Raw genomic sequence first — 22,715 nt, forward strand, 5'->3', positions numbered from 1 at the left:
TTGAAGCAGGAGACAGCTCATGTAAAGAAACTGGAACCTAATTAGACCGGACCCTACAGAGTTACCGAAGTAGTGAGGAAAGGAGCATATCGTTTGGCCGAAGCTGGCGGACGTCCCATTGCGCGTCCTTGGAACGCAATACACCTGAAAAGGTATTTTCATTAGTCAAGTTTGTCAATTTTGCTACAAGTTCTTCACAAATAAGGCTGAATATGTCCACAGTCAGCCACACTTTTCTATATTTTTGTTTCTTTTTATAAAAATGGGGCCATACGACTCTATGATTACGCATCTTTTATGCGCATGCCAAGTCGCACTATGCGTTAGAAGCAAGCTGCTAAAAAGCATTTATGTGTTAGAAGCAAGCTGCTAAAAAGCATTTACAATGATTTTTACAAAAACAAACAAAAAAAAAAAAAAACAAAACAAAAAACAACAAGCACACAAGACACAAAACACATGAATTATGGCCTGTGCTTAAAACTTTCTTCCCACATCGATAAAACAGTATGTGCTACATTTTGTTATATATGGGAATATTCAAATAGTTAATTACGGTGTAAGGAGGGCCCACTGGTATTTAAGGCTGTCAAGCTCAATACCAGAGGCATTCCTTACACCGACTTTTTTGACAAAATTTAGTCTATGTCCCACATCGGATAGAAATAGAAAAGAAATGCGGTTCATATATGTGTGGTCCACAACATTTGGCTGCCAAGAAGGGAGTATCAGTGGAGGCAGGTCTCTAAAGTCAACAAATGGAAAACTTCACAGCCACTGTTACTCACTTTCTTGGCCTCCTATCATTTTTAAGTCCTCGGCCTCATGATAAGTGGTTTGAGGAAAAATATAAAACAAACCTCCCCTCAGGCTCAGCGCCGAGGAGTAATTCATTCGCCGCGGACCTTAAGTGTCCGGTTCGGCACAACCTCCCCTCAGGCTTAGCGCCGGGGAGTAGTTTTCTCGCCTCGGACCCTAAGTGTCCGGCTCGGCAAAACCTCCCCTCAGGCTCAGCGCCGGGGAGTGATTCATTTAAACCTCCCCTCAGGCTCAGCGCCGGAGAGTAGGTCGCCTCGGACCCTAAGTGTTCGGCTCGACGAAAATCTCGCCTCGGACCCTAAGTGTTCGGCTCGGCGAAAATCTCACCTCGGACCCTAAGTGTTCGGCTTGGCGAAAATCTCACCTCGGACCGTAAGTGTTCGGCTCGACGAAACCCCCCTCCGGCTCCACGCCAGGGAATGTATAATTCGCCTCGGATCCTAAGTATCTGAGACAGCTTCGGACCCTAAGTGTCCTATTCAGCACTAGTCCTCCACGACTCAGTACCGAGGGATAATTCGCCTCGAATCCTAAGTATCCGAGACAGAATTGGACCCTAAGTGTCCTATTCAGCAATATCCCTCCACACTCAGTGCCAAGGAGTAATTCGCTTTAGACCTCTGGTACCCGGATCAGAACTCTTTCCACCAAACTCCAAGTGTTTAAAACCCTGTGGATGCGGATATATCATAAGTTCATCATACTCCACCTCACATCAGGAACACATGAGAAGGAAAGAGTATGTATACGTCTACCACAGGCAAGTAAAAGGCAAGGAGGGTTCATTTAACAGTTAAATCATTGTCCATATGAATCATCCTGCGATATCAACTAAACTGTTAAAAGGATCTCCTTCTTCCCACAATCCTTGCGTTTTCACAGATAGCATAAATCCGAAGCATAAAGACAATGTTTAGTGTTTAAACACATTACCAGACAGAGAAATATGAACAGTATCAAGAGCATACAGCAAAAACAAGTCAGGCAAGCCTAAAACGAAAAATTATATTCATTATCCCAAAACAGGCTGTTCATAAAAACAAAATACATGGCTCTACTTCCTCTTCGGATCGAAGGGAGTAGATTCAAAAGCATCCACTACATTAGGACTTGAGGTAGGAGGAGTTGAAGCCGCAGGAGCAGGGGAGCTAGGAGTACCCTTCAGGTGTGCCTTCACCATCTCGGCAAAGCGGATTTCAGCTTCCAAAGCTTCTAGCCCTTCATCGTATGGGAAGTGCACCCCCACTTTCTTGTCAAAGGCGTCCGGATCCATCGTCTTAGGGCCTGAGCCCTGATTATAGCCAGACCGGAACGCTTTAGCACTAGCCAGGTGCGCCAGACAAGAGTAGCGCCCCTGCATTTGCTTCCCCGCCTTGAAACAAGTAGTAAGAGCCTCGGTCAGGCGTTGAACCTCGGCCTGAAGAGAATCCACCTTAGCCTCAGAGGCTGACAACTGCCTCTTATACGCATCCTTGGCTTCAGAAGCTATCTTCAGATTGGTAGAGGCAGTAGTGGCTCTCTTCTCTGCATTGTCAAGATCATTCTCCAACTTCTTGATGGAGAGGGATTGAGCTTCAGCAGTGGCGCAGAGGGCCATGGTGTGGTATAGACTCTGTTTAACAGGGAAGCAAATATAAGCATAAAGAGAAACATAAGCAAGCAAGAGTAACTTAATGCTGAAGGAGCAGTGCGAACCTCTATGGCCCGGACTGGGGCAGAGGGGAGTAGTTGCTCCAACCCCATTTGGCTGATGGCTTCCTTGTCCTTTGGGAGCCACATTCCTCGAGCCACCGCCAGTGCAGCTGAAGGGTCTGTAATCACAGAATCCCCTGAGTGCAGGACTGACCTGTCAGCCCTGGCGAAGGAAGGAGTCCAAGGAGCCCCAGTCTCAGCTAGAACAAAGGCCCTGACTTCATCATCAGGTTCGGCCTCTCCAGCCTTTTTCCTTCTGCTTTTAGAAGGGACTTTGCCCTTGCTAGAGGATGAGGGGTTGAGGCGAGATTTCTTCAATGGTGGTTCCTCAACCTCCACTTCATCCTCAGTTGATCCAATGACGACCAAGGGTTGGGCATCTTCGGCTTTCTTTTTTAAAGCCTCAGCCCTCTGTATCTCCTCTTCAGTCATGGGGAAACTGTCAAAGGATGGTAGAGACAGATCCATGAGGTCTGCAGCAACGGCACTGGAGGCAATGTCCTTGAGGTTTGAAGAAGTTAGCAGGTCCTCGATAGGCGAGGGGTCACTCCAGACTCGTTCCTCAAGAAAAGAAAGTCTGTTCCTTGCTGCGGAGGATGGGAATGTAGCTGAAACAACACCAAGAAACTCATAAATACGGCGAAATATTAAGACTTGGCAAGAAAAACAGCCAGAACACTTGGTATGAAGGGAGGTTAAATATTTTATACCTAATTTCCTAAATTTGCGCGGGATAGGGAGCGCAATTAATTGGGACACGAACCATTTTCCTTTAACTACAACCATCATTTCTTTCCATTTCTTTTCGGATGAAGGGAGGTTCGTGCATATCCTCTGATGAAGGGGAGAAGTAAAAAAGAAGCGACCAGGCTCGGTCCCATGCTTAGATATATTGTAAGTAAGCAGAAGGTTGGCAAGGGTCAAATCCAGAGCCTCTAATTTTCGGCGCACCAACAGTGCCGAAAGGATGCGAAAGAAATTAGGATTTACCTGAAGGGGGGCGAGACCTAGCTTATTGAAAACTAAATGATAGAAGGGATGAAGAGGGAATCGGAGGGCGTTAAGGTGCCCTACCGAAAGAAGCAACTCATCCTCCTCAATTCCCTCGCCGGAGGTGAAATCGGCACCCTCGGGATATTCTGCAATTTCTACTCCCTCAGGAATATCAAATTCTTCCATTACCGAAGCAATAGAGAACTTGATGCGGCGAATAGAGATGATTGCTTTCTTCTCTTCATGGGTAAGAACATAATCAGAGCCTGAGGTGGATGTTTCGGTTGGAAGAGGGGAAGTACCTAATGGATTCAACGAAGGGCGATCTGTAGAAACCCTAGGAGGGGGAGCCCTAATGCGAACGGGGGAAGATGAAGGTGTGGATTCAGAATCCCCAAGGTCTGCACGTTCGGGAGTAGATGAAGTACTCATAATGAAAGATTGAAGAGAAAGATGCAAAACTAACCTGACAAAGCGAAGGAAGCGATGGAATGAAGGACGCAGAAGTGCAGCAAGGGCAAATGTAACTCTTGCAAAATCTTGTGTGACGGAGTAATAATGAAAGACCACGAACCGTTTCTGAAGCAAAGTGAAAACCGGTTTCAATTCCCTCTTTAATAGGAGCCGTCACTCAATTAAAAATGGAATTTGGGGTAAAGTGTGGAGGGAAAAAAACTCCCTCCAATAAAAAGCGCACACGTCACCACTACCCATATCTACATTCCAAGGACATATAAGGCCCATCATGCTTAAGCCCAAGTTGAGGGTATTTACAGCCTAAGACCATTGTTATTTGTCCTCCAACTTCCATCAAGGCCGAATCAAGAAGTCATCAGCTCAGCTTATGAGTATTTAACATCCGACCTATTACTTAAGCCCAGCCGGATCAAGATATATTCGGCCCAAGAATGCACAAGTCCTATCATTTGAAGGATTTACTGTAGAAGGAAAATTCTGATAGGAAGTTCTGTACAAGGCAAGTTCTATGTATGGAAAATTCGACAATGGAAAAAACTCTATTTGAAAAGAATGGTTATATAGAAAGAATTGGAGGGCAAGCAATGCGAGTCCTACCATAATCTTACAATCTTTTGTATATAAATAGAAGCTAAGACCTCCAATAAAGGATCAAGCAATTCTATGCTTCTCTACACACTGTTCTTATTTATTTTTATTATTTTTGAGTGAGTTGTTTTATTTTTCTCAATCATTATTGGTTGGGTGAAATTTTGCACCTACAATCTATGTTTTATGATTTTTGTGAATTATTTTGATGTTGTTAAGTACATCTATGTTTTATGATTTTTGTGAATCATTTTGATGTTGTTAAGTACATCTATGTTTATGATTTTAATGAATCATTTTAATGTTGTTAAGTATATCTATGTTTTATGATTTTTGTGAATCATTTTGATGTTATCAAACGCATCTATGTTTTATGATTTTAGTGAATCATTGTGAGCTTTGATGTTGTTAAGTACGTTATGCCTTATATGTTCAAATGTGGTTTAGGAATGATCATATAAATTCATTTGGAACATAGACGTTAGGTAGCATGACCCACTTTGGTTATTCTAGCATTTTAGATTTCAAGTTGATAACCTTGAGAATCTATATTTTGTTACTTTGTGTAAGTATACTCCTATGTTGTTGGAATTGCACGAATGATGTGATTTGTGCTAGAAATGATCTTATGTAGCTTAGGATGCTCCCTGGATCACATTTTGACATAGACGTTATGTGGCATGAGCCCCTTTAACATATTTCACCTTAAGGTGATAAAATTGTAAAAAGTTAGGTCGATGCATGCTCATCTCCTACAAGTAGCTTTATGTTACTCACCCACATTGTGGGGACATTTTTTTTAGGTACAGGAATTAAAGTTGAGACTCTCATTATGCTTGGATGGTTTGTGGACTTGGAGGTTTCCAACTTTGTGAAGGTTGGCTTGGAATGCCATTTGTGACCTTTGATGAGCACTGAAAAGTGTGTATTTAAACCCCTTAAGCTTAGGCATTCTAGTACCTTTATTTATCTTACTTTACCGTTTTAGATTGATTTCGTATTATTTTCATTTTCAGGCATTTATCCCTAAAATAAGCTAACTCAGCCAAATAAGAGCTTAATAGAAGCAATTCTGGGATTAAACAAAGAAAGGAGCAACGTGGAGAAAGAAAGAAACAAATGAAGCTAAAGGTGGGAAGCAGCAAAGTTCGATCGATCGAACAATGATTGATCTCAGCACTTCAAGATAGATCCAAGCCTTGGCCCAAAAAGCATAAAGTCCAAAAGTTCGATCGATCCAACACCACCCTTCGATCGATCGAACACTTTTGTCCTTATTCAAATGATTGATCCTATCCACAGCTGTACCACCCACTAACCACTTTTGTCCTTTTCCCATAAATATCTCCCATAAATATCTCAGATTTTTTTTTTTCCAAAAAGCTTAACCAATTGGATCGATCCAGCCTAAGTTTGATAGATCTCAGCTAGTTCGATCGATCCAAGACCAAGGTTCGATCGGTCGAACTTCCTCCAGTGCAAAAAAGTTAAAATTCCACCTCATTGAAAGTTGTCCTTTATCCAATCATTAGGGAATATTGTGTGCACGACCCCAGCTCATTTTGGGTGTCATTTTGACCTACCTATATAAGGATAAGGATTGCTTTTTACAAGGGAGCCAACATTATTTTCATATCATCTCTTGGAGAGCAAGCTTAGAGGAGGAGGAGGCTAGAGACACCATTGGAGTTCTTCATCAACAAGAAACAGATTTCAACTATGGAGTTAGCCCTTGAGGGTTGGAGCATCATCACCATGAGTGGCTAGACATCCTCTTGGGGCTAGAGTTAGCCCCACGCATGCTTTCTATATCTTAATCTTATGTATTATTGAGGGATTAGTGTTGTAATTGATGTTTTGACACTTTGATATATATAGATCTTATTTATTCAATGATTTATGTGGTTTAATGCTTCCAATTGATCATTTCATTCTATCCATATGTCTATGTATGCTAGAATAGATGTTCATGTGCTTGTCTCTAGATTTTGTGTTATTGATGCATGTCTATGTGTATTGATGCTATAGATTTGGAGATTGTCAAAACATAGTGCTTAAATGAATGCTCTTGTGATTCTCTTGATGGTTCATGCTTATTCCTTGATGGATTGTGCCTCTCCCCTAGTTTATTTTCATGCTAGTAGAGTAGATGTAGTGTAGTTGTAGTGTAGTGTTAAATGGGAGGACAATCTATGCTTGTTGTTTGATGATCCAAGCTTTTGAATGCAATTTGCATATGTCTCTGTCCTTGTGTTGTATTTGGATTGTGAGCTTAATGAAAGGATTAATGACTTATTTTGATTTATTGTGCCTTTCATATGTTATTTAGACAACATATGCTTCATTGCTTAGATATATTGTGCCTTTCGCATGATGTTTAGACAATACATACTTAAATAGTTATCCTTGCTTATTGAATCAACCAAACACACACACACCAATATTGCAACACACCATTTGCCTTCATTAATCATTTGTCAATGATATAGAAATGCATTACTTGGTGGTGATCTTTAAACCCCAAGACCTCTCTCTCTCTCTTACTTACTCTTAATTGCATTCTTTTGCTATCATTTAGCTTAATCTAGTTGCTCTTTAATCCACCAACCAACCAATTGTTTGATCACTCGACCTACTAACCCTAATAACAATTCCACGACATTGCTCGATCCTCATAATCCCTTGGGACGATCCCTACTCGCCCTAGCTATATTTTTAGTAAAAGGTAGTAGTGGTTTCTATAAATGTAAAACTCTTGGCCCTCGCCTTAATACACACTCCCAAGCTTGACGGTGGTGCGGCATACCCTCGGTCAGTTTTTGGCGCCGTTACCGGGGATTTGTTGATTAGATTTGGCAACGTTGGATTTGCGGAATTGATTAGGATTAGTACTTTTTTGATCGTGTCTTTACTTTACTTCTATTTTTCTTGTTGGTTACTTATTGTGTTGATTACTTGACTAGGTGCATTGTTGGAGAGGAAGCAAGCAAAGGAGCCATTGAGCATTTAATTCAAGCAAGCAAAGAAAGTAAAAAGCTAAAAATTCTAAAAATTTGCTAAGCTAAGCTTTAAATTTGGAGTTGAAGTGCTAAAGGACCTTTGTGAGACTTTCTTTACTCAATCCCTTAGTTAAATCATCGGCCCGCGTAGAGGCTTATTTTTAATTGTCTTGCATCATTTTTGTTAAAGCATGGGAGTATGAATTAAATGTTTATGGAAGAAGTCTAATTACATTGTTGTGAAGGCATATTGTTTGTCATTCATTGTGTTTGTTTTGTTTTGCATTGTGCATGCATGGACGTCGTTCATTGAGACCAACTCTTGTCCCTCTTGATTTGCATCTTGAATCTATCGTTAGAAATCCTAGGGGAAGAGGAAGTTCAAATAGAACCAATCTTTCAATGGATGACCATAATGATGATCATGTTGAGGACATTGGTCACGTAGACCAATAAGGTATCCTTCATCCCAATGTACATAATGAGAACATACAAGTACCATTTGGCATGCCTAGGCCATTCATTCACCAACCACCACAACAACAAGGCCAAGTTCCATATGGAATGCCAAGGCCAATGTATGCTCCACAACCTCCCATCAACAATCAAGGAATTCAAAACCAAGGTGTTCATGTTGCACCTCAAGTAGCTAATCCACCTCTTGCTTTAAGAGACCATTATGTGCCTAATGAGTATAATGCACCTACATGCATCCAATTGCCTCCATTTAGAGCACATCATTATAAAATTAAACCACAAACCATTCAAATGCTTCCTAACTATCATAGACTTCCAAGTGAAGAACCTTACAAGCATTTGGATGAGTTTCTTAAAGTATGTTCCACCGTAAAGTATACGGACATGCCGGAAGAGGTTTCAGAACTCAAACTTTTTCCATTCACCTTAAAAGATAAGGCAAAGTATTGGTTTAACAATCTTAGGCCTTTTTCAATCACTTCTTAGGTAGAAATGCAACAAGAGTTCTTGAAGAAGTACTATCCGGTTTCTAAAACCAATGCCATGAGGACCTCAATTCGAGAATTTTCACATGGGGATGGAGAAACGTTTCATGAGGCATGGGAACGCTTCAATGAATTGCTTAGGAAGTGTCCACATCATGACATGCCCAAATGGCAATTAGTTCAATACTTCTTTGAGAGCTTATCGGACAACTATAAGGGTATGGTTGATGCTTCCATGGGTGGCTCATACATTGATAGGCATGAGGATGACGTGTGGCGTCTCTATGAGAGCATTAGTGAAAATTCTTTGCATAGAACACTATCATCCAAGAATGGTAGAAATTCACAAGGTAGAAAGAGCGTTGGCTTACATCAAGTCGACCATTCAAATGAAATAGCCGCCGAAATGAAGTCTTTATCTCAAAGGTTTGATCAATTTTTGATTAATTAAAACTCGGCGAACCAAGTATCTTCTTTCCCTAACCATTCTCATCGTGCACCAAATGAAACATGTATGACTTGTTCTAGTGTTCTTTAGTCTACTTCTTATTATCCTCACGGACAAGTGCAAAGTAAACCTAATGAACAAGTCAATGCGGCTTTTGTGAACCAAGGGAACAATCCTTATGGCACTCATTATAATCCAAGTTGGAGGAATCATCCGAATTTCTCTTGGAAAAACCAAGAAGAGGGCTCAAACCCTTCCCAAGGCGGTTTTCAAGGGAAGTACATTCTACCTCCACTTCAAAACCAAGGATCCCAAGGTTATAGACCTTATCAATCACAAGGGAATCAATTTGCTAATTCTCATTTTCCCAACCAATCTTATTCCCAATGTAATACTAGAAGTCCCGCCTTTGAAGAGAGAGTTTTGAATGCTTTGGGCACTTTAGAGGCTAGCACTCACTTGCTTCATTCTCACTCTCAATCTATTGTAAAGCTAGACAACCAAGTAAGGCAAATAGCAAGCACTCTCAATGCAAGAGAGAAGGGAAAGATGCCTATAAATGCCCCACCTAAGCAACAATGTGTTGTGGAAACCCATTCCTCATCGAAAGGCCACACCATTGAATATGTTAATGCGGTGACTACCTTGCGGAGTGGTAGGATTGTGGACAACCAAGTTGGAATGTCCAATGAAGAGAGTGAACCGGTGCAACCTCAAGTTGTCACCCGTCCCGTTTCACATCCCATTCCTCCTTCATTGCATATACATGACCTTGTAAATGAGAAAGTCTTGAAAGATGTGTTTGAAAAAGAAATTTTGAAAAATGATTTGAAAACTTCTTGTGTTGAAGAAAGTTCAAAAGAGAATTTTGAAAAAGTATTTGAACCAAAGGTTCCATTTTCGGATGCCTTAAAAGGATCAATTTCAAAAGACAAGCAAAAGGCAAAAACCAATGAAATCATGGAAATGTTTAGGCAAGTGAAAGTTAATCTTTCACTATTGGATGCAATCAAGTAAATTCTGGCTTATGCCAAATTCTTGAAGGACTTATGCACCCAAAAGCGGAAGAACAAGAGCCAAGCACCAAGAAAAGTGGTTTTGACCGAGCAAATAAGCTCAATTTTGCAACATAACACTCTTCCAAAGTTTAAGGATCCTGGTTCACCCACTACATCATGCATTATTGGTGATCATATCATTAATCGGGAGCTTCTTGACTTAGGAGCAAGTGTTAACCTTCTTCTATATTCGGTTTATGTCAAATTGGGCTTAAGTGAATTGAAACCGACGTCGGTAGTTTTGCAACTTGCTGACCGATCCATTAAGAAGCCTAGGGGTATAATTGAGGATGTTTTGATAAAGATTAACAAATTCTTCTTCCCAGTTGATTTCGTTGTCATAGACACGGAACCGGTTCCCAATCCTAAGAGCCAAATTCTCGTTATCCTTGGCCGTCCTTTCTTGGCAACCGCTAATACCAACATCAATTGTAGGACGGGGATAATGAAGATCTCATTTGGCCACATGAAGGTGAAGTTGAATATCTTTAATCCCACACCTAATTTATTTGACAAATATGAAGGAAAAGTTAATGTTGTAGATGAATGTCATGATCTTCAATGCCAAGGAAATGAGCTTTTGTGTAAAACCAAAACTTCCAAAGGATTATCTTCAACCTTGTATTCTAAAAGTCTTGTTTCAAACTCTTGCTTTGAAAGGGCATGGAAGCCCAAAGGTTGCAATTGCATAGACAAAGGACCAAAGATTTCTTTTGAGCTTAATCCAACAAGTTCTTCAAAGAACCATTTGTTGGGAGGAGTTCAAAGCATCTATCACCCCAATAAGGAGGGGATGCATTATAAGATCTTTGATTCGGGCTAAAAGAGCCCAATGTCTTGCTAGAGACGTTAAAGACTAGCAAAAGCATTCGTAGGGTGTCAAAACCCTATTCCTCCCCCATTTCTATCTTTCATTTCATTTCTTGTGAAGTCTAGATACTTGTTTTTGGTTCATATGCATTTCAAGGAACTTTGGTGAGAATTGCATAAGCTTTCATGTCAATATTGAGCATTCTGCATAGTTCGATCGATCTCAAACTTGAGTTCGATTGATCGAACTCCATTCTGTATCCAACACTTAGAAAATTTTTCGACCTGCAGAAACCTACATCCAAATCACCTCTCTGTCCCATTGTTCGAACTAACTCTTAGATCGATCAAAAGACCTTCGATAGATCCAACTTCCAAGTTCGATCGATCTCATGACTCAACACTTAGAAAATTGTGAGCCTGCATCAACCTGCATATTTCAACTCTCTGTCTGATCATTCGAAACATTCTAAGATCGATCTGAAAGTTCTTCAATCGATCCAACTTCCAAGTTAGATTGATCTCATGTTCCAACACTTAGCCAATTTTCTGAGCCAAAAACCTACATATTTTTGCTCTTTGTTTGATCGATCGAACTCTTGTTTCGATCGATCTTAGTCTTCATTTCATTATTTTGACTTTGTTTTGACTTTTCAAAATTCCAAAAATCCAAAAATATTTGCATTTGTATTTCATTTTATTTTATTTTATTTTTCAAAAAATATTCAAAAATTCAAAAATATTCTATTTTAATTAATTTTTAATTATTATTGTTTATTCAATTAAATCTAATTAAAAAAAAACCCAAAAATATTTTATTTTATTTTTCAATTTTTTTTTTAATTTTAATCCCAATTTTTAATTTTCATTTTGCAATTTTCAAAAAATTTCGAAAATCCAAAAATGCTTTGAAGAGAGTTCATCAAAGTTCGATCGATCACAGTTGAGTTCGATCGATCGAACCCTATCAGGAATGTTTTTAAAAATAGAACCGAGGGTTTGCAAGATCGATTATAAAGATCGATCTAACTCACCCTCATCCTCAAAACCCTAACCTCTCTTCATCGTCGTCATTGTCCAACCTTTTCACCATCTCTGGCGAAGCTTTCCGGCGAGTTTCCAAGCTTCACATCTCTCTCTCATCTCAGATTCCATCTTCCCCTCTTCGCATCCACTTCTCTCACTTGTTCAAGGTAAGAACCGAAATCCACTTTGAGATTTGATCTTCGATTTGATGATTCAATGATTTACATACTCGATTTAGGTTGCTTAGATGGTTGAATCTCCATTTTTAAAGCTTTGAAGCCCTGAGTTTTTATATGTATATATATGTGTATGCTTCTATGTATATATATGTGTTTTTGATCTATCTTTGGGAGTTTGGGCCTCGATTTGTGATGGATACTTGTTGATTTGATGTGTTGTTGGGCCCACGAACATGTTCATGTTGGCCCCATGCTTCCAAAGTCACAGATCTATGACCTTTGAGTTTTCAACGACGCACAGTTCGATCGATCGTACTAGTATCTCCGATCAATCTTGAGAAATCGATCGAACTTATGTCTTCGATCGATCGAAGTAGTGAGATCGATCTCACTTACTTTCGATCGATCCAACTTTTGTGATCGATCTCACTTCTTTTTATGATCGATCGAACTTCACAGACCTCACACACACACTTCATTCATCATATCTTATGTTCATGCTATCATATCTATGCCCAATGCCTGTGATATTCCACATTGGATGCATTTCATACTAACATTGTTTAGCATGTTTCATATTCTACCACTTGCATAGATTCATGTCATATTTGTTTTGTTTATTTTATTTGACATACATGATTCTAATTCGTGCTTTTAAATTTCTTATTCTAGCATTAACTCCCATTGCAAGTTTTTCTTTTTCTTTTTGTAGGCCATGGTAAAGAGGAAGACTGTTGCCAATAGGCAACACGGGCCCACCCGACATACTAGGCCACGGACAGAGGAGCTAGCAGAGCCCTCTTATGCACAACGGGAGCCAGTACAGGCTACCCCACCTCAGTCACCATCTCATGAGCCTGAGGATGACCACATACCAACCACTTCTGCGGCTCATCCTGTTTTTACTCCATTACCATCTCCACCGTAGACTGAAGCTGAGCATTCACATATACCACCTCAGCCAGCTCATCCGGGGCGTGATAGGCCCACGCCTCTATAACGCTCGACTATGAGTCAGAGTTTGACACGGCCTTCTTCTCTCAATCGGTGCTGACCCGATCCACCTACCAGGATATTTTTCAGAGGGGCCTAGCCACTATTCTTGCCCCCGTTACAGAGTCGGTCTACCCACGGCTGGTTCGGTTGTTCTACTAGAACCTCCGACCATCGCCGCGTACCACAGCCAAGATGGTCACTTCTATCGATGGCCATTCGATCACCATTACAGTGGACACTTTAGCCCGCTCTTGCCGCTGTCCACATAGATGTCCCCCAGAGCTTCAGGACACATATCCGAGGCTATTCAGGCCTTCATATGCCGACATGGCAGTTTTCCTCACAGGTCACCAAGCCAGTGGCGAGACCTTCGCCACCCGAACATTCCTTCCAGACGACCTATGGTTTATTGATTCCATTCTCTATCAGAATATATACATGGCGGGGCATAAGATTCAGAGAAGGGGTGATTATCTGATAGCCCTTTACTCTTTCTACACCGGGCACTGGGTGTCCATTCCCGCGCTCATTTGGAATGTGATGAGGAAGCTGTATGACGAGTACATCAGCAAGGAGACACCCGGATGGGCTAAGTCTCTTCCTTTCAGCCACCTCATCACCCAGATCCTCATCGACCAGCGCTACCCCATCCATCCTCAGGAGCACCCCGAGAGAGGTTCCTGTCACTACCTCAAGAAGGACTGGAACAAGACTTACCACTCCATTATTACCAGGCTTCAGGACCACGCGATACTGGCTGTAGCGGAGTTAGAGTTGGAGGAGGCACAGGTATAAGCCCAGGCCCAGGCAGAAGCACCGGCAGAGGCAGCAGCAGTACATCCTGCAGTGGACGACGCACCAGTCGATCCAGCTGCCGAGCATTTAGACATAAACTTAGAGCGCCCTGTAGATGATGCAGAGCAGGACTCTCCAGCCAGGTCGCCCATTCATGAGCAGGAGCAGACTCAGGAGCTTTCTTGTGATTCATCTATGCTTGAGACTCCAGATATGACCCCCGGCTTTGGAGTACGTCTGCAGACGCTTGAGGATGCTGTTGTTTCCATCCGAGCTGACCTCACAGCCTACAGAGTTGATTTTGCTACCTTCCGCACGAATGTTGCGACCATGTTCAGAGATTTATCCAGAGACATCCGCAGAGCCAGACCTGCCCGTCCTACCTCATCCTCTTGAGCTCCCAATCTTTTCTATCTTATAATCCCTCTCTCTTTTTGATACTTTACTATTGTCACTGTACATTATTATTTTTACAGCCGGTCTGTCGGCTTTGATATTTTTGTTGTACCTGCACTTTATCCGTTTTATATATATCTATTTTTGCTATGGATGTCATATGATTGTATTCTCATATCTATATGTTTGACTCTGTCAGGTGCATCACAGTGACTTTAGTGAGAGAGTGCTACCCAATTTCCAGGACCACCCTTATACCTCTCTCATTTCTTTATCTGTTTATCCCATTTATACTTGCATGACCACTGTGCACTGATTATCCCATTTTTGTTATCTGATGAATTTATCCAAGTGCCAATTTTCAGGACCACAGTTCATCCCAAGTTTGGGGGGTCCATGCCACCCACTTCGGATACTTTAGTCCCGATCATTCTTGCTTAGTTGCACTGACTTGTGTATTTGAGGGATATTTCTATGATTGGTCCATATCTAGGTATGATTTTGATCTTTTGAGGACTATATTGCTTAAAATTTAAAAATTGCTTGACTTGAGAGTCTAATACTCCTTGTATGCCTTATGAATGCCATTTAGGAGTAAATTTTTCAAAAAATTGATATCATGCTTGCATTTGTGGTCCACATCATCTTGATTTTGTGATCGTTTTGAGATTCCTAGAATGATCGTGCATTTATATGGTTGGATGACATGCACCAACGTCTGTAAGTGGATGGTCATGTGCAAGAAGAGTTGGATGATGTAATTGCTGTTATGCAAGCTCAACAAAATCGGGAAAACTACATTATCTATGAATGCTGTTGTTGTCTTACTATAACTATATTCTTGTTGTTTTTGCTCATGTTATTGTTGTTGATTATTGTGGCTGTTGAGAAAAGATATAATATATTAGTTTAATTTTATTTCATGAACTTTTATTGTGCTTGTTGACGAATATTATAATATTTTTGAAACTCATGTATGTAATATATTAAAATTCATAAAATGTATAATATATTAAAATAATGTATGGGACAACTGTCAAAATAATATGCAGCATAAATAGGTTTTGCAATTTATAATTTATTTTAATGGTTTTTATAATAAACTAAGATAAATGGAGGAACAATATATTTATATTAATATTAAAAGTTATATCAATTGTATATTAAAATTATACAATAATTAATTTTAACTTTATACTCAATAAAGTTAGAAAAAATGTATTCAAGAAAACATTATTTAAAAACATTCTTAATCCAACATATTTAATTATTTTATTTTTCTACTGATTTTGGTTACACTTTCAGTCTTCCAAACATGTTTTGTTCTCATATTTCTTAAAACAATATACATTACCAAACATGTTCTATCATGTTTTTGTTCCAAAATTCTCACAGTAAATTTTCGTCACCAAACATGTTTACTTCCCAAACGAGCCCTTAGTATTGAATTCATAAGGGTAATTTTGGTATATAAATCATTTTCTTTTCACTTTCTTACTAACCAAATTAATGAAACAACATTTTTCCACAAATTCTTTACAAAAAAAACATGCTAACCAAATGCATGATAGAAGCATAATTTTCTTTTCTTTACTTTCTTTTCCTTTCACTTTCCACCATCAATTTCCGGCTAACCAAACGGACCCTCAAAGAAAATAATTATTCCATACTAATAATTTTATTTTTGGTATTCAACAAAATTAAATTTTTTTTTCTTTTTTTCAATTCAGTCAAAAGAGGTAACTTTATTTTTGGTAAGTTAAAAGAAATAATTTATTCCATAAAAATATATATATATATTTTTTGGATCTTATCAAAAGAGATAATTTATTATAATAATTTTTTTTAATCATTTTTTTTTTGGTATCTTGACAACAGAGATAATTTTTTCAATAAATATATTATTAGTAGAGAAAAGCACATTGGAGATAGAGAGAAAAATCTAGTGTAATTGTTCATTGTTCATTGTTCCCTTTTCCTTCAATTGATAATTTGTTTAGTTTACAAAATAGGACACAAAAAAAACATAAAAGAATAAAATGTAATATATATTAAAATAGAGCAGATTAATGCCTTTTTGGTTATCTCCACATTAGATTAAAGAGCAAATCTCAAATTTTAATTCGAGATGTATAGCACTGCTCTTTTTCTCTCTTTCCTATATTAATTTATTTTCTATGTTAAAAAAATTACTTCTAAAGCATCTAAATAAGCTGACAAATTAGAGCCACAAATCACAAATCAAAATTCGTGAAGTACAATATTTCCTTATTTTTATAAAGTAAATTTATAATAATTGAATTTTAGTTAAGGAAACAAAATATTACAGAAAATCAACTATTGAGTTCTTTCCAAATTTTTATTAGAACTTTTTTGACCATGTTATCGATCTTGAAAAGCTTTTAGGAAAGAGATAATGTCATTGTAGCACAAAAGCTTGATTACAATCTTGATCACGAGCCTCATGATTTGCCCCAAATTATTGGTTCTCATAATGGGTTGGTATGCGTACTGTTTAACATAATAATTATTCAAGAGGAACTATATTGTTTATTCTACATATCCAATCTCTCGACGAGAGTCTACAAGCAAATACAATACTTCAATTTGCCTGCGCAAATTTTCACGTACATGATCACTCTGTTGATGATTACGAAGTGTTGAAAGGCAGCGAACACGGGGTCCATGTGTATTCATTAAGAACTGTCTCTTGGAAAAAGTTAGTTCAAGACTTCCTTTAAGCAGGTGATTTTGCTTTATTTATTTATGGTTAGTGAGAAGCCCAATTAAAGAGCAGCCATGAAAGTTTTTGTCCCCTTTCGGGTGTGGGTTTGGAGGTTTCTTGATTATCTGGGAGATGTTGTATTACTTGGGACCTGTATTAATTTGTTTGGCTGCAGGGCATTTCACAGTTTATGTGAATCTAGGACTTGTATTTATTTTTCAGAAAAAGAATGATGAGATTTAGGAAGTGGAGGAGAAGAAATAAAACTCTTCGTGTATTGCGGTTACAATACATATATACAACTTTGCAACATTGCTCACTATGGGAAATAAAACAAAAGGAAAGTACAACTAATGGAGAATATACAACGGGAAAGATAATTGACTACATAATTGATTGGCATGAAAATTAGGAAACCAAATCAGAGAATAAATGGTGATGAGTCAACTATATTCTTACTCCTCCCTCAAGATGGCATGTGAAGATTCTGAACAGCCATCTTGACAAGCAAATCACGAAATAGGTCGCTCGAAGAGCTTTTGTAAAAATATCAGCCAATTGTTGTTTAGAGCTAACAAAGCTGGTACGAACTACTCCTTGCTCAATCCTTTCACGCACCAAATGACAATCTATCTCAATGTGTTTGGTACGTTCATGAAAGGTTGGGTTGGCTGCAATATGTAAGGCGGCTTTGTTGTCACAATAAAGATGGGCTGGCTGCGAGTGATGAATGCCAAGATCTTTTAACAAGTAAAATAGCCAACTAACTTCGCAACAGGTCGTCGCCATTACCCCCTATACTCTGCTTCAGCGGAAGAGCCAGAAACGGTCGATTGCTTCTTTGATTTCCATGAAATGGGAGAGCTTCCAAGCAAAAAACAGTACCCTGTGGTCGAACGACGTGAATCGGGACAACTTGCCCAATCTGAATCGTAGTAGGCATGAAGTTGCAGCGAACTAGATGTTGAAAGAAGAATTCCTTGACTGGGACAACTCTTTAAATACCGTAAAACTTGTATCGCAGCTAGATAGTGCAGTTGACGAGGCTGCCCAAGGAACTGACTAAGAATTTGAACACAATAGGCAATGTCTGGTCGTGTTACTGTGAGATAAAATAAACGGCCAACCAAGCGCCTGTAAGATGTTGGATCTGAAACAAGTTCTCCATCATTCTTGCTCAATCGAAGATTTTGCTCCATTGGGGTCTTTGAAGAACGTGTGCCAAGGGAACCAAACTCTTCAAGTAACTCAAGAACATATTTCCGTTGGCTTAAATAAATACCCAGTTTTGATCGAGCAATTTCTATACCAAGGAAATATTTTAGAATGCCAAGATCTCACACTTTGAAATGATTTCGAAGAGTCGCCTTTAGGTTCTGAATCTCCTCAAGATTATCACCTGCAATAATAATGTCATCGTACATAAGGATAATTGTAAGAGAGTTATTGGTTCTCTTTGTAAACATGGAATAATCCACCTTTGACTGTTGGTAACCGACTCCCAATAGCTTGCTAGAAAGTTTGGCAAACCATTGACGAGAAGCTTACTTGAGACCATAGAGGGACTTTCGAAGCTTACAAACGACATTGCCAGTGCCATGATGTTGAAAACCTTGCGGAAGCTGCATGTAAACCTCCTCATTCAAATCACCATGAAGAAAAGCATTGCTAATGTCAAGTTAATGAAGGTGCCAATTTTTAACAGTTGCAATGGCTATTAAAAATCGCATTGTTGTGAGTTTGGCCACTGGTACGAAGGTTTCTTGATAATTAAGTCCTTCTAGCTGATTGTATCCTTTCGCAACTAATCTAGCCTTGTAGTGCTAAATAGTGCCATCTGGTTGGTACTTGATTTTGTAGACCCATTTGCAGCCAATGGCTTGTTTCTCAGGTGGTAGTGGCATAAGCTCCCAAGTTTGATTAACTTCCAAGGCTTTAATTTCCTCTGCCATGGCCTTTCTCCAATTCACATCAAGCATTGCTTGTTTGAATGTCTTTGGTTCCTGGCTAGAAGATATGGAAGCTAAAAAAGAATGGTGTGTTGGAGAGAATTTTCGATAAGACAAGAAATTTTGTAGTGGATGAGAGGTACTTACAGGATTGGAAGAAGACTTTGGTGCCAGCAGATCACATGTGGCCAATTGACAATGATAATCTTTGAGGTAAGAGGGAGGGTGAGACTCATGACTAGATCGTCAGTTTGGTGGTGAAGGATGTGAAGGATGTTCTGGCGTTGTGATATCAGGGTCTTGATTATCTTGTGTTTCAAGTGTTATTTCAACTTGTGGAGGTGAAACAATTTCATTATCGGTCTCACCGATATAACACGGCAGAATAGGCTGATTTGGAGGCATCTTTGTTTCTTGATGAAATGGGAAAATGTTTTCTCGGAATTGAACATCTCGAGAAACAAAAATCCGGTTGGTTTCAAGATCAAAAAGTTTGTACCCCTTTTAACCGTAAGGGTAACCAAGGAAGATGCAACGGGATGCTCTAGAATCAAACTGTCTTTGAACCACTTGTATTTGTTGCAAAACACAAGCAGCTGAAGACTTTTAAATGAGAAAATGAGGGAATTGAGTTAAATAACAATTGATATGGTGTCTTACCGGACAACAAAGGAGTCGGAGTACGATTGATAAGGTAAGCTGCAGTTAACACACATTCACCCCAAAATTTAATAGGAAGTCCTGCTTGGAAACGAATAGCACGAGCAACATTGAGCAGGTGCCCATGTTTCCTTTCCACGACCCCATTTTGTTGTGGTGTGTCTATGCGCGCAGCTTGTCTCATGCATAATCCCTTTGGAATTATAAAAATCCTTCATGTCAAATTCCAATCTATTATCAGACCGCAATATTTTGATCCTTTTATTGAATTCGGTTTCAACATAAAAATATAAAGATTGCAAAAGTGAGCATTGGCTATTTTCTCAGTATTAGTTCATCCCTTGCCCTTGCATTGAATGCAATATTTTTCAAAAACTTTCCAGAAGGACGTTCGCCAAACAAAAGAGTGGAAATGTATTATTTACTTGATTCCAAAGGTTCTTAGCCAACCGTCGCGACTCTTACGTTGCATAAGAAAAACCCAAGTGCATCGAGAAAAGTCATCTGAAATAGTGAGAAAATAATGAGTACCTGATAAAGAAGCGGTATGAAATTTACCCCAAATATCACAATGAATTAAATCAAAAGATTCAACAAAGCTTTTATTACTCAAAGGAAAAAGGGGTTCGAGTTTGTTTAGCTAGAGGACAAATGTCATAACTTTCATGCTCAACAGAAGGATTTAAAGCTGAAATGTAATGCGAAAATAACTTAAAACGACTATGCCCAGGGTGTCCAAGACGCTGGTGCCATAAATTATGAATCGAGGAAGACACAGCTTGAGAACATCTAGGATTGGTTGCTGGCAATTGAAGAAGATAGAGACCATCATGTAATCTACCCGCTCCAATCATCTTCTTTGAGGATGGGTCCTGTATATGACATGAATCAGAAAGAAAGGTAACAAGACATTTTGCATCACGGATGAGTTTGACAACAGAAATCAAATTAAAATGGAAGCTTGAAACACATAGGACATATTTTAAAATAATATTAGGTGTCAACGTAACATCACCAATATGAGTAATTGGAACATTTTCTCCATTTGGAAGCTTAACTGTTCTAAAACAAGTAGATCTTATATGAGAGAAAAATGAGGAAGAGCAAACCATATGATCGGTAGCCATAGAATCAATTATCCAAGAAGTTGAATGAATAGAATAGATGGCATTAAGAGCAATACCTGTCAGATTATTTTAGGAGGCATTGTTACCTACAAAATTTGACTTGGGTTGGGTGAAAGGGAAGTTTTGTCATCGGAGAAGGGGCTGAAATTTGATTTGTAGAAGCTTGGCCTGGTGTGAACTAATTTGGACCCTTGTACAGCTTATGACCGGAGGATAGCCGTGCAACTTATAGCACTTCTCCTTGACGTGTCTTATTCTTCCACTGAAATCACAACTGGGTTTAGAATTATTGGAATAATTTTGACGACGATTTTTACCTCCATTGTCACTCTCCTTAGCAACTAAGGCAGCAGACTCCATTGTAGGACGTAGATTAGCCATACCACATTGTCGTTCTTCTTAAAGGAGTAATGAGAAAACCTTACTCACTGCCGGAATAGGATTCATCAATAATATTTGCCCACGTACAGTTGTATAGCTTTCGTTCAAGCCCATCAAGAACTGCATGGTGCAATCTTTGTCGCTATATCCTTCCAAGGTCTTGTTAGAATCACAAGTGCAAGGAGCTAGTAGAGAATAAACATTCAATTCGTCCCACAACCCCTTTAACCTTGAATAATAAATTGTGATAGAATCCTGACCTTGTGATATAGAAATAATCTTTTGTTGGAGTTCAAAGATTCGAGGGCCATTAACCTGAGAAAACCTTTCCTCAAGATCCAACCAGAGGTCTCTAGCTGTTTCTGCATAAATGGCGTCACCTGCGAGTTCTGGGATGATGGCATTCACGATCCAGGAGGCCACCATGTCATCGCATTGCTTCCAATCCCCAACATCTACATCCTTTTTTAACTGCTTTAAGATTGCTCCATTAACAAAACCAGACTTGTTTTTCGCACTAAGAGCCTTCAACATAGCCCTGCTCCACATGGTATAGTTGTCTCCATTCAACAGAAAAGACATTAAAACAGCCCTGGATTATCCAAGGGATGAATGGTATAAAGGTTTTTCTTAGTTTGATCCCCCATTGCAAACGGGTGTCAAAGAGAATAACTTATCTCAGAAGAAGAGAAAACAAATGAGTCATAAACTATATGGACGCTTTGATACCATGATGAGATTTAGGAAGTGGAGGAGAAGAAATAAAACTCTCGTGTATTGCTTCTGAAGGTTACAATACATATATACAACTTTGCAACATTGCTAACTAGAAATAAAACAAAAAGGAAAGTACAACTAATGGAGAATATACAACGGAAAGATAATCGACTACATAATTGATTGGCATGAAAATTAGGAAACCAAATCAGAGAATAAATGATAATGAGTCAACTATATTCTTAACAAAGAAAAAACAAACGCACACAACAAGTCACACAAATACACAATCCTTCGCTCTCGCCCAAATTTTCACTGCTTATGACCAAATTATGTCGCTCTCATGCTCCCGCTCTTGAATTCACTCTCACACTCTGCTCCCGCTCTCGCTCCCACTTTATATGACTTGGCGCGCACACATATATATAATTCACATTTAATAAATATTTTTTAAAATAATAGAAAGAATTTAGGAAACATATTCAATCTTCTTAATCTTTTAAGCATTTCAGATGATTATTTATCATTTTTTACATTTTTTACAACTTTTATTGACTCTGTTGTTGTATTGATGGCACCACTTTTGCTATGGTCCTTAATTTGTTAAAATCCATGGACAGTAGTATTATGAGAGCATTGAACTAACAAATGCAACTGGGGAGGTATACAGGGGCTGAAAAATTTAGGCTCCCAATGTATATCTATTATTTTTATGTTCATGTATTTGTGAAATTATACTATAGCCCCCTACAAATTTCAATTTCTAATAGTGTTTCTAATTTTTCGTTTATTTTTTCATTTACTCTTCAAATTCCTTTAATATTCTTTTTTTTAAAATTTACATTCCTCATTTTTTTCGCCTTCAAAGTTTTCTCATTTTTTTTTTTTTTGTCTTTTTCTTAAAATTCTTGTTTCTTG

At 38.9% G+C, this 22,715-nt stretch overlaps 1 pseudogene; it reads right to left on the reverse strand.

Annotated features, from left to right (window-relative positions):
• Positions 1–8,593: 8,593 nt before the first annotated feature.
• On the reverse strand, positions 8,594–8,692 carry LOC132267959 (small nucleolar RNA R71; annotated as a pseudogene).
• Positions 8,693–22,715: the final 14,023 nt, after the last annotated feature.

The sequence above is a fragment of the Cornus florida genome, unplaced genomic scaffold, assembly GCF_030987335.1.
Source record: "Cornus florida cultivar Cherokee Brave unplaced genomic scaffold, ASM3098733v1 CherokeeBrave_3.0.0_Hap2_Chr07, whole genome shotgun sequence".
In the NCBI taxonomy this organism is placed as follows: Eukaryota; Viridiplantae; Streptophyta; class Magnoliopsida; order Cornales; family Cornaceae; genus Cornus; species Cornus florida.